The following is a 13605-nucleotide window of genomic DNA, read 5'->3' as shown; positions in this document are numbered from 1 at the left end:
CAATAATAAGGCACACGTTTGCAATTCCCCGGCAACGGCGCCATTTTGATGAGAGAACTTTTGCGTGGTCTAGAAATTTGCGGATAAATCCTCGTTGCAAGTATAGTTTCTAAACCTTCAAAAATCCTTTCATACAAACGTTTTGGGTGTCACAAGTAACAAACCCCTTTAGAAATTGTTAACCGAGTATTCAAACCTCGGGTCGTCTTCTCAAGGAACTGCGAGGAAGTATGTTCTTATTATTGGTTATAGAGGTTGTAATCGGGGTTTAGAAGGTGAGAAGCAAGTAATTTAAATGATGAGTGAATTAAATGGCAATTAAAAATAAATAATAACTGTAAAACAACTTTTGGCAAGATAAGAGAATTTAAAGGTCTAACTTAGTTATCTCTCTCAACTATAATAAAAGTTGAATCTAAACTCCACTTGGTCAACCTTTACCAGGGCAAGGGAAAGTCAAGGGACTAATTAAATTGACCTTTGAATCCTAATTATTTCCTAAGAAAATGTTGGGATTATTCAGGTTCAGCTCAATTAGCAAGATAACGATTATTAATTACGTTGAGTTTAATAACTGTTGAGTTACTAAATTCTTAATCAGAACCAAAAAGGGAAAAAATAAAATTGCTGGAATAATAAAAATATCCTTAGATGGGAAGCAATGGCAACTTAATTCAAAGAGAACAATTATAAACTGAAAATACCTCAATTATCATTAATTCAAAGAACAATCCGAGACATGGGAGAAATTCATAAATCAAATTATAATAATCAATTCAGATATTGGAATAAATAAATAAAAGTAAAACTTAAAATAAAAGAACATTAAACCTGGGATCCAGAGTTACTCTTAAAACAAGAAGAAATCCTAAATCCTAAAAGAGAGAGAGAGAACCTCTCTCTAGACTAAATCTAAATCATGGAAAAGTGAATTCTGAGAGCATGATTATGAATGGATGCATTCCCCCACTTTATAACCTCTGGTCTATGCTTTCTGGACTTGGATTTGGGCCAAAAAGGGGTTTGGAACTCGCTGGGGCATGTTCTGTAATTTTTTGGTGCGTGGCCTCTGTCACGCGTCCGCGTGGGTCACGCGGTCGCGTCATTCGGAGCTTTTCCTTGCCACGCGGTCACGTCAGTCATGCGACCGCGTCATGTGCGTTCTGCTTAAGGCGCGCGGTCGCGTCAGTCAGGCGGCCGCGTCGCTGCTGATTTGTGCTTGGCACGCGATCGCGTCGTCCATGCGATCGCGTGGATACCAGTTTCCTTAAAGCTCCGTTTTGCTTTCTCCTTTCCTTTTAGTATGTTTCCTTTTTCATTCTTTAAGTCATTCTGCCTTAGAAAATCTGAAACTACTCAACACACTAATCACGGTATCGAATGGAAATAAAGGTAATTAAAATAATTAATTTTCAAAGCTTAGGAAACATGTTTTTCACAATATGACATAATAAGGAAGGGAAAGTAAAACCATGCAATTAATGTGAATAAGTAGGTGAAGGATTATATAAATCACTCAAATTAAGCACAAAAGAACTCATGAAATATGGGTTTATCAGCCATGCCTCCCAAATAGCATGAAACAAACGAAAAAGGGTTCAAAGACCTGATCCCAAGATCAAAGATGATCAAAAAGATCACAGATGGTTAAAAGGATGAAATTACAATAGTAAAAGGTCCTATTTATAGAGAACTAGTAACCTAGGGTTTACAGAAATAAGTAAATGATGCAAAAATCTACTTCCAAGGCCCACTTGGTGTGTGCTTTCACGTGCACAGGCTTCTCTTGGAGTTAAACGCCAGCTCTGGTGCCAGTTTGGGCATTTAACTCCAGCTTTTATGCCAGTTTGGGCATTTTACGCCAGAATTTTTATGCTGACTTGAAATGCCAATTTAGGCCTTCAAATATCGGGTAAAGTATGTACTATTATATATTGCTAGAAAGCCCAAGATGTCTGCTTTCCAACGCATTTAAGAGCTCGCCAATTAGGCTTCTGTAGCTCCAAAAAATCCACTTTGAGTACAGGGAGGTCAGAATCCAACAGCATCTTCAGTCCTTTTTCAGCCTCTGAATCAGATTTTTGCTCAGGTCCCTCAATTTCAACCAGAAAATACCTAAAATTACAGAAAAAACACACAAACTCATAGTAAAGTCCAGAAATATGATTTTTGCATAAAAACTACTAATTATATATTAAAAACTAACTAAATCATACTAAAAACTACCTAAAAACAATGCCAAAAAATATATAAATTATCCGCTCATCAAGGTTCAAGTCTAATTCTACTTTATTAGCTGATGAGCGGATATTTTATACGCTCTTTGACATCATTTTCATATAGTTTTTGTTATATTTTATTTAAGTTTTATTATATTTTCATAGGTTTTAGTATAAAATTCATATTTTTAGATTCTACTATGAGTTATTGTGGTTTTCGGTTATTTTAGATATTTTTTGGCTGAAATCTGAGAGTTTTAACAAAGACTGATTCAGAGGCAAGGAAAGCGTAGCTGATATTGTCAAGATCTGACCTCCGTGCACTCAAACAAGCATTTCTGGAGCTATGAATAGTCAAATGGAGCGTTCTCAATATCTATTGAAAGCTAACATCCAGGGCTTTCCATCAATTAATAATAGTTCATACTTGTGTTTGGAGATGAAGGCCCAAAATTGGCGTTCAACGCCTGCCATCAACCCCTTTTTCGCATTGGACGCCCAAAAAGGGGCAGCTGGTGTCGAACGCCCAAAACGGTGTCCCAAGCAGGCAATCAACGCCCAAGGAGCCTACTAGCACATGGAGACACCCTTAGCTCAGCCCAAACACTCACCAAGTTGGTCTCGAAAGTGGATTTTCACACTACAATCCTAAGCCTATCATATTTATGTAATCCTTAGTTATTAGATTAGTATATATAGGAGAAGATCAACCATGTTTAGGATCTCTCTCCAGCATACCGTATTTTCGAACACCATTATGTATAGTATGAGCCACTAAACTTCTTAGGTTAAGGTTAGAAGCTTTGCTGAGTTTTATGGATTAATAAAAGTACTATTGTTCTATTTCAATTCGTGTTTGATTCTCTCCTAAGATGTATCTTCATTCTTCAACCTTATGAATGAGTTGAACCGTCACAAGTTATCTCCATTCTATATGGGTTAAGTGAGCGTCTTTCATCGGATATCAATGAACCACTAGCTTGATTATATATCTTTTAGACGGCTAATCCATGACTTCGTTGGGGACTTCTCGAGACATCAGTTCAGCCAAGGTATGGGGAGATTAGGGCCTTTGTGGTAAAGGCTAGAATCAAGGCGCAGCATTCTCTGATTCGGAAGATTCGACCATGTCTACAACATTTTGAGTAGGATCACCAAGGGGATGAACTGTAGGAGCTTCACCCTCATTCAAACTGGATGCGCACTAAACCTGGTGTTCAGCCTAGAGGAAGATTAGTGGCCTCTCAACTGGCATTGATCACATACAGCCTGCTATAGAAGAAATCATTCACAGTGGGAGTAGACAGTAAGAAAGTATTGATCTAGAAGAATAAAGCATCTCCAAAGCCTTAACTATCTTCCTATCATTAGATTCACAACCACTGAGTAATATTATCTTTACTTTACTTTTATGCGCTTAAACAACCAAACAACTTTTCTATCCGCCTGACTAAGATTTACAAAATAACCACTGTTTAATCCAAGTTGACAATCCTTATGGGATCGACCCTGTCTAACCTCAGGTATTAGTTGGACGACCCAACGCACTTGCTGGTTCATTGGTGCGAAGTTAAATTCCGCACAACAAGTTTTTGGCGCCTTAGCAAGGGAATGTTCGAGTTTGAACAAACTAACGGTTTATCTTGTTGCTTAGATTATGTATTGTTTTTAATTTAATTTTGAGTCTTTTATCTTCTTTTTCAAAAATAAAAATAAAAAAATTTTCAAAAATCTTTTTTTTCTTAATTAATCTTTATCTTTTGTTTGAGTCTTTTGTTCTTGTTCTTGTTAGAGTTCGAACTTTTTTTAGTCTTTTTCCAAAAACATTTTCAAAAATAGTGTCTTTTGTTTGAGTCTAGTGTCAAATCTTAAGTTTGGTGTCCATTGCATGTTCTTTAATTTCTTTGAATTTTTCGACTTTGTTCTTGGTGTTCTTCTTGGTCTTCAAGTTGTGCTTGTTTTTCTTTTTGTTTTGATCTTTAAAATTTTTAAATTTCGTGTCTTTAGATGTTTTTCTTTATAATTTTCGAAACTTAGCATCTTTAGATATAAAACTTTTAAGTTTGGTGTCATTTAGTTGTTTTTCTCTTTCTTCATTAATTCAAAAAAAAATAAAAAAATATCTTTTCTATCTTTTTACTCTAATTTTCAAAAATCTCAACAAAAATTTCAAATTTTAATTTTAAAATCATTATCTTATCATATCTTAGTTTCAAAAATCAAATTTCAAAATCTTATCTTTTTCAAATATTTTCAAATCTTTTCTTTTAATTGTCATTCTTTCTTATCTTATCTTTCTTTTAAAATTTTAAATTTCAAATCTTTCTCTTTTGATTTCAAATCTTTTTAATTTAAAACCTATCTTTCTTAATTTCCTTAGCTTATCTTTCTATTTTCAATTTTAAAACTTACCTAACTCATTTTCATTTTAATTCAAAACCCTTTCAATCTTATCTTCTTTTAAATTTTAATTTTAATCTTTTCAAATTTGATTTTCAAATCTTCGTCTTATCTTGTTTCATTTCAATTTTAAAATCAAATCTTTTTCAAATATTCTATCTTATCTTATCTTCAAATCTTTCCTAATTAGTTACTTGATTTCTCTTTCTTCTTTTTCAAAACTTCCTAACTGATTCCTCTCTCCTCTATTTTCGAAAACTTCTCATCTCTTTCTCTCTCTTCTTTTTTGAATTATATCATCTAATTTTCAAATCTTTCTCATTAATTAGCTTTTATTTTCGAATTTAATTGAGAAATAAAATAAAAACAAAAATATTTTAATTATAATTTTCATATTTATCTCTAATTAATCTACTTCTCCTACCTTTCTTCACCATGGACCCAAATGGGAATGAACAGTTTAGAGAAACTTTGGGGTCCTACACAACCCCCACTACTGACTTCTATGGAAGAAGTACCAGTATACCCCCAATCGGAGCAAGTAACTTTGAGCTAAACCCTCAACTCATTACTCTAGTGTAGTAGAACTATCAGTATTCTAGACATCCACAGGTAAAACCTACTGAGTTTCTAGTAGATTTCTTACAGATTGCTGACACAGTGCACAATGAGGGGGTAGACCAAGATGTCTACAGACTATTACTCTTTCCTTTTGCTGTAAAGGACCAAGCACAGAAGTGGTTGGATCACTAGCCCAAATCTAGCTCAAAAATATGGAAACAGCTAGTAGACAAGTTCCTAAATCAATTCTTTCCTCCGAGGAAGTTAACTCAGCTAAGGCTAGATATCCAGGGCTTCAACACAAAAGAACAATGAATCTCTTCATGATGCCTGGGGGAGGTATAGAAGGATGCTAAGAAAATGTCCCAGTGAAATGTTTTCAGAATGGGTAAAGCTAGACATCTTTTACTATGGACTTTCAGACATGGCTAAAAAGTCTTTGGACCACTCTACTGGTGGTTCCATACACATTAGAAAGACAATTGAAAAGGCTCGCGAGCTTATTGAGACAGTTACCACTAACCAACATCTGTACTCAGCTGCTAAGACTTCTATGAAAGGAGAGGTGGAGGCAATATCTACTGAACCTAACCCTCCAAAACAGGATAGCCTATTAACTCAGCAACTACATGCCTTTGCCCAGCAACTGTTGGAATTGCAAGAGGCTTTGAGAGAAACTCAGGCTTCCAACAGGAGCGTAGAAGCCTAGCTGAGTCAAGCAAGGCAACAGTTATCTAACCAGATAACAGAAGAGTGTCAGGCTATCCAACTAAAGAGTGAGAAATCATTAAACACCCAACCTCAGTACAATAGGAGATCAAAGGAAGAAAAGCTAACAGAGGGATACCCGTCTACTGTCCAAAATATCTCTGAGGGCGTTGAACGCCCAAAGAGGAATGTCATTGGAGTTTAACGCCAACAGAGGGGTATCTAACCCTAGCGTTGAACGCCCAAATGGAGGCAGCAATCTTGGCGTTCAACTCCAAGAAGAGATACCCACTTCTAGCGTTGAACGCCCAACAGAGGACAGTGTTCCTGGCGTTGAACGCCAGGAAGGGGGCAACAACAAGGGCATTAAATGCCCAAATAAGGGTAGTCAGATAGATACAAGTGCTGATAACAACCCTTATAAGCAAGTTAGTAACCCCCCTTTCCAGTACATTAAGCACCTAGCCTACATCAATTAAGATTGATGAGTACAAGGCCAAGATACCATTTCCTCAGAAACTCCGTCAAGCAGAAAGAGATAAATAGTTTGCCTGTTTTGCGAAGTATCTCAGAACACTAGAGATCAAAATCCCTTTTGCAGAGGCTCTTGAATAGATACCTTCTTATTCTAAGTTCATGAAGGACATCTTAAGTCAAAAGAAGGATTCGAGAGAGGCAGAAACAGTCCTCTTTACTGAAGAATGCAGTATAGTCATTCAAAAGAGCTTACCAGAGAAACTTAAGGATCCTGGTAGCTTTATGATACCATGCACCTTGGGAGATGCCTGAACAAAGAGAGCCTTGTATGATCTTAGGGCTAGTGTTAACCTCATACCTGAATCACTCATAAAGAAGATCTATTTAACTCACGAAGTTAAACCAACTCGCATATGTCTCTAACTTGCTGATGGATCTATTAAACTTCCATCAGGCATGATTGAAGATATAATTATTTCGGTTGGACCCTTTGCTTTCCCCACAGACTTTGTGGTATTAGATATGGAAGAGTACAAGAGTGCAGCCCTCATTCTAGGAAAACCCTTCCTTGAAATAGGACAGACTCTCATTGACATCTAAAAAGGGGGAAGTAACCCTGAGAGTCAATGAAGATGAGTTCAGGCTAAATGATGTCAAAGCCAATGATCAGCAGATAATTTATATACTCTTTGGCATTGTTTTTATGTAGTTTTTAGTATGTTTTAGTTACTTTTTAGTATATTTTTATTAGTTTTTATGAAAAATTCACATTTCTGGACTTTACTATGAGTTTGTGTATTTTTCTGTGATTTTAAGTATTTTCTGGCTGAAATTTAGGGACCTGAGCAAAAATCTTATTCAGAGGCTGAGAAAGGACTGCAGATGCTGTTGGATTCTGACCTCCCTGCACTCAAAATGGATTTTCTGGAGCTGTAGAAGCCCAATTTTCGCGCTTTCAATTGCGTTGGAAAGTAGACATCTTGGGCTTTCCAGAAATGTATAATAGTCCATACTTTCCTCGAGATTTGATGGCCCAAACTGGCGTCCAAACGCCCACCAAAGACCCTTTTCTGGCGTTTTGCACCAAAGCTGGAGTTAAACGCCCAAACTAGCACCAAAACTGGCGTTTGAACTCCAAGAAGAGCCTATGAACGTGAAAGCTTTAAGGCTCAGCCCAAACACACACCAAGTGGGCCCCGAAAGTGAATTTCCGCACTATCTACTCATTTTCTGTAATCTAGTTTACTAGTTTAGTATAAATAGCACTTTTTACTATTGTATTCAGGTCTTTGAACCCTATTTCGATTGTATTATGCCATTGGGGAGGCTGGCCATTCGGCCATGCCTAGATCTTATTCTTATGTATTTTTCAACTGTGGAGTTTCTACACCTCACAGATTAAGGTGAGGAGCTCTGCTGTTCCTCGAGTATTAATGCAAGTATTATTGTTCTTCTATTTAATTCACGCCTTCTTATCCTCCAATATATACTCTTGTACTTAATTCAGTTAAGTTAGAATGAAGGGGTGACCCGTGACAATCACCCAATCTCCGTTACTCGCTTAGCTAAGATCCGCGTGCCTAACAACCACAAAGTGGTCTACATGATATTCAACGTAGTCATTGGACGACAGCTGGACTATACTCTCTTTGGTCTCTGACCCACGGATCTAAATCACCTCTCCTGACAACAGAGCATTCGAATCCGTGATGTTAGAACCTTCGTGGTATAAGCTAGAATCAATTGGCAGCATTCTTGAGATCCAAAAAGTCTAAACCTTGTCTGTGGTATTCCGAGTAGGATCTGGGATAGGATGACTTTGACGAGCTTCAAACTCGTGACTGTTGCGCGCAGTGACAGTGTGCAAAAGAATAAATGTATTCTATTCTGACACAATCGAGAACCAACAGCTGATTAGCCATGCGGGAAACTGTAGAGGACATGTTTTCACTGAATGGACGGATGGTAGCCATTGACAACGGTGATCCACCAACATACAGCTTGCCATGGAAGGGAGTACACATGATTCAATGAGGACAATAGGAAAGCAGAGGTTCAGAGGCAACAAAGCATCTCTAAACGCTTATCTGAATTTTCCACCAAGGAACTACATAAGTAACTTTATTTTATTTTCCACTTTATTTATCTTTTTATTATCAAACGTGATAACCATTTGAATCCACCTGACTGAGATTTACAAGATAACCATAGCTTGCTTCAAGCCGACAATCTCCGTGGGATCGACCCTTACTCACGTAAGGTATTACTTGGACGACCCAGTGCACTTGCTGGTCAGCTGCGCGGAGTTGTGAGAAAAGTGTCAAATCACGATTCCGCGTACTAAGTTTTTGGCGCCGTTGCCGGGGATTGTTCGAGTTTGGACAACTGACGGTTCATCTTGTTGCTTAGATTAGGTAATTTTCTTCTTGTTCTATTTTCAAAAATTTTTCAAAAATCTTTCAAAAGTTTTTTTTCTAATTTTCGAAAAGTTTTCAAAAAAATTAATAAAAATCATAAAATCAAAAAAAAATTGTGTGTTTCTTGTTTGAGTCTAGAGTCAAATTTTTACTTTGGTGTCAATTGCATGTTTTTATTTTTCTAGCATTATTCGAAAACTCATGCATATATTCTTCTTGATCTTCAAGTTGTTCTTGATGATTGTCTTTGTTTGATCTTGTGATTTTCTTGTTTTGAGTCTTTTCTTGTTTTTCATATGCATTTTTAATTTGTTAGTGTCTAAGCATTAAAAATTTCTAAGTTTGGTGTCTTGCATGTGTTTCTTTTCTTAAAAATTTTTCAAAAATATGTTCTTGATGTTCATCATGATCTTCAAAGTGTTCTTGGTGTTCATCTTGGCATTCAAAGTGTTCTTGCATGTTTTCTTTGTTTTGATTTTAATTTTTCATGTCTTGAGTCAATTTGTTGTTTTTCTCTTTCCTCATTAAAATTCAAAAAATCAAAAAAAAAAATATCTTTTCCTTATTTCACTCATAAATTTCAAAATTTTGGGTCGACTTAGTCAAAGATTTTTAAAATTTAGTTGTTTCTTGTTAGTCAAGTCAAAATTTCAATTTAAAAATTCTATCTATTCAAATCTTTTTCATTTTTCTTCTTAATATTTTTGAAAATTTTAAAAATTGATTTTCAAAATCTTTTTTCTTATTTTTATTTCATAGTTTCGAAAACCTTGCTAACAATTAAGGATTTGATTCAAAAAATTTCAAGTTTGTTTCTTTCTTGTTAAGAAAGGTTCAATATTTAAATTCTAGAATCATATCTTTTAGTTTCTTGTTAGTCAAGTCATCAACTTTAATTTTCAAAATCAAATCCTTTTAAACTTCTTTTTCAAATCTTTTTCAAAATAGATTTCAATCATATCTTTTTCAAATTTTAATTTCAAAATCTTCTTCTAACTTCTTATCTTGTTCAAAACCACCTAACTACTTTTTCACTTCTCATTTTCGAAAATCACCTTCCTCTTTTTTCAAAAATCTTTGTAATTAACTAATTGTTTTAAACTTTAATTTTATTTTATTCCTTCCTTAATTTTTGAATACTAACTAATATTTAAAATAAAAACAAAAATATTTTTCCTTTTATTTAATATTTGAATTCCCTCTCTCTCATCTCTTTCTATTTATTTATTTATTTACTAACACTTCTCTCCTTTTTAAAATTGGAACCCTCTTTCCCTCTCTGTGTTCGAATTCTCTTTATCTTCTCTCTACCTCATTCTTCTCTCTTCTCTTCTTCTACTCACATAAAGGAATCTCTATACTGTGACATAGAGGATTCCTCTTTTTTTTGTTCTCTTCTTTTTCATATGAGTAGGAACAGGGATAAAGACATTCTTGTTGAAGCTGATCCTGAACCTGAAAGGACTCTGAAAAGAAAGCTAAGAGAAGCTAAAGCACAACTCTCTGGAGAGAACCTGACAAAAATTTTCAAAAAAGAAGAAGACATGGCAGCTAAAAATAACAACGCCAGAGATGCAAGGAAGATGCTTGGTGACTATGCTGCACCAACTTCCAACTTTTATGGAAGAAGCATCTCAATTCCTGGCATTGGAGCAAACAACTTTGAGCTTAAGCCTCATTTAGTTTCTCTAATGCAGCAGAACTGTAAGTTTCATGAACTTCCATCAGAAGATCCTCATCAGTTCTTATCTAAACTTGCAGATCTGTGATACTATTAAGACCAATGGGGTTGATCCCGAGGTCTACAGACTTATGCTTTTCCCCTTTGTTGGAAGAGACAGAGCTAGGACATGGTTGGGCTCACAACCTAGAGAAAGCCTGAACTCTTGGAACAAGCTGGTCAATACTTTTTTGACCAAATTCTTTCCACCTCAAAAGATGAGTAAGCTCAGAGTGGACGTCCAAACCTTTAGACAGAAGGAAGGTGACTCCCTCTATGAAGCTTGGGAAAGATACAAATAATTAACCAAAAGGTGTCCTTCTGACATTTTTCCATAATTGAGCATCATCTGTATATTCTATGATGGTTTGTCTGAATTGTTAAAGATGGCATTGGATAATTCTGCTGGTGGATCCCTTTATCTAAAAACACCTGTAGAAGCCCAAGAACTCATTGAGATGGTTGCAAATAACCAGTTCATGTATGATGACTGGTCATCATATACCCATTTTTCAAGCTAATTTCACTTGTTTTATTAGCATTTATGCACTTTCTTGCATCCTAAGTAAGTGATTTGGAGTGAAAATGCATAACTTCTTTAAATCAAACAACCACCATGAAATTAATGTTAACTCATAAGGTTTAAGCTGAATTTAATTGATTTTTAATTGATTTATAAGCCTTGTGAATTTAGTGATACTTTGAGTGGTTGTTTTGGTTTATTGTAGGTGAAGAAAAGAAGAAAAAAGGAAAGCGTGGCTTAAGAAAGCGTGGTCCAAGGAGAAAAAGGCGTGGCGCATAAAGGAGGAGTGCAAGCATTGCCCTCCACAAGGGCACACTGCCCTCTAGGAGGGCAACATAAGGAAACAAGGCTTGAGAGGCAACTCTGCCCTGCCCACGACAAGGGCAGAGCACAAATTGGTGCCATAAATCAAGAAGAACAAAACATTGCCCTGCCCTCCTCAAGGGCAGTATCGGGCTCACCAAGGGGAAAAATTCAAAGAAAAAGTTCACCAATGCTTGCCACAAAGATCGAACACGGAACCATGAGGAAACAAGAAACTAAGCCTTACTTTGGTGCCAAGAAAATCAAAGAAACGAAGTAGCGTGCGCGTCACACAAGGATCGAACACGGGACTTCAATTTGGAGACATTGCCCTGCCCTCCGCAAGGGCAGGGCAGTATTTTGTTGTGGCACGGCCAGCGCACCAAACTGGCGCACCAAGGCATCACTCGGCAGCACCAGCAGCACGCACAGGCACCATTCTGGCGCACCAAAAAGTTCCGCCCTGCCCTCCGCAAGGGCAGGGCAGCGTTCTGCAGCACCCAAGCGCGCACGCAAGCACCAACACGCACCATTTTCTGCCCTGCCCTCCACAATGGCAGGGCAGCCTCCTGGAAGCAATTTTTCATGGGCCAAAAATTGAATTAAAAATCCAATTTAATTCATTTCTTCACCAAATCAAAAGCCCATCCAAATCCCAAGATCCAAGAATAGAAAGTGTATAAATAGGAGTTAGTTTGATGTAATCAGGGACTTTTAACTTTTGACTTTTAGCTTTTTACTTTATTTTTGAATTGGGAACCCTCTTTGGAATTTTGGAGATTTCATTGAGAGCTAGAAACTGATTTTTCAGAGAATTGGGGAGGAGAATTGATCTCTCTTCTTCCTGGTTCTTGCTTGAGCATTTTTATTTTTCTTGTTTGAGTCTTGGGTGTTAAGAATTGAGGAAATTCTGTCTCAATCTCCACTCAAGAGCTCTTTAATTTCTCTTCTGCACAATTGAGTTCATTTACATTCCCTTTACTACTTCTTCTTTAATTCCTTGTTAATTGCTTTGAGAATTTAGATCTGGGAAGGCAATTGAGATCTAGGCTTTGCTACCTAGTCTCTGGAATCCTGAGATCACATTTTCCTTTTGGTTCTTCTGTGAACCCTGCTGCAATTAAATTTCATTTCCTGTTTGAATTGTAGTTACTTCCAATTCATCTCCTGCTTTATTAATTGTTGCAATTTATTTTCCCTTGCTGAAATTCTGAATTCCCATTCCTCAACTCCCCTTTTCTATTCAAGCAATTTACATTTCTTGCATTTTAAGTTACTGCAATTTATATTTCTTGCACTTTAAGTTTCAGTCATTTACTTTCTTGTTCTTTAAGATTCAGCAAATTTACTTTCCTGCTCTTTAATTTACTGCAATTCTCCCCTCTCCCTTTACATTCCAAGCAATTTAGCTTCTGTTAAAGATAAAACACTCAACCAATACTTGATTTGCTTGACTAAATCAACCACTAAACTAAAATTGCTCAATCCTTTAATCCCTGTGGGATCGACCTCACTCATGTGAGTTATTATTACTTGATGCGACCCGGTACACTGGCCGGTGAGTTTTGTGTCGGATCATTTTTCGCACATCAAGTTTTTGGCGCCGTTGCCGGGGATTGAAATAGATTGACAATGATTAAGTGAAGTGGAGGTCTAGATCAAGCACTTTTTCTTTTCTGTTTCTTTATTTTTCTTTACACACTAACTGTTTGAATTTTTGCTTAAACTAACTAAAAATTCATTCTAGCAATAGATTGAAGTTTCACTGGTTTTCTAGATCTGTGTGTTTCTTATTGTGTGTTTGTATGTCAGGTACAGGAAGAGCTTCCCCTATTCTCTCTGAAATTGACCAAAGAACTCTTCGAAGAATAAGAAGAGCTGAAAGAGGGAAGAACGTCATTGGAGAGGAAGAATCTGAGGAGGAATTCCAAGAAATGGAAGGAGATCCATCAAATCCTAATCAACCAGAAGGAGGAGCCAACAATAACCAACAACAAAGAAGAGTACTAGCTTCCTACACATTTGCAAATGCTAGACACTGTGGGAGTAGCATCCTTACCCCCAATGTCAATGCAAACAACTTTGAACTAAAGCCACAGCTCATCACACTGGTTCAAAACAATTGTTCTTTTGGAGGAGGGCCATTGGAGGATCCAAATCAACATCTATCTACCTTCTTAAGGATTTGTGACATTGTCAAAACCAATGGTGTGCCTCCTGACAGTTACAAGTTGCTGCTCTTTCCATTCTCTCTCAGGGACAAAGCCACCCAATGGC

The 13605-nt window shown here is 36.6% G+C and overlaps 1 non-coding gene across 1 annotated transcript; it reads right to left on the bottom strand.

Moving 5' to 3' along the window:
* Window positions 1–10726: 10726 nt before the first annotated feature.
* On the bottom strand, window positions 10727–10830 carry LOC130971593 (small nucleolar RNA R71). The gene has a single exon (XR_009082804.1). It is a non-coding gene; the product is annotated as a small nucleolar RNA R71 (small nucleolar RNA).
* Between the last annotated feature and the right edge of the window lie 2775 nt (window positions 10831–13605).

The sequence above is a fragment of the Arachis stenosperma genome, chromosome 3 (assembly GCF_014773155.1).
Source record: "Arachis stenosperma cultivar V10309 chromosome 3, arast.V10309.gnm1.PFL2, whole genome shotgun sequence".
In the NCBI taxonomy this organism is placed as follows: domain Eukaryota; kingdom Viridiplantae; phylum Streptophyta; class Magnoliopsida; order Fabales; family Fabaceae; genus Arachis; species Arachis stenosperma.
Note: the sequence above shows the minus strand (reverse complement) of the source record. Positions and strands in the feature narration are given on the sequence as shown.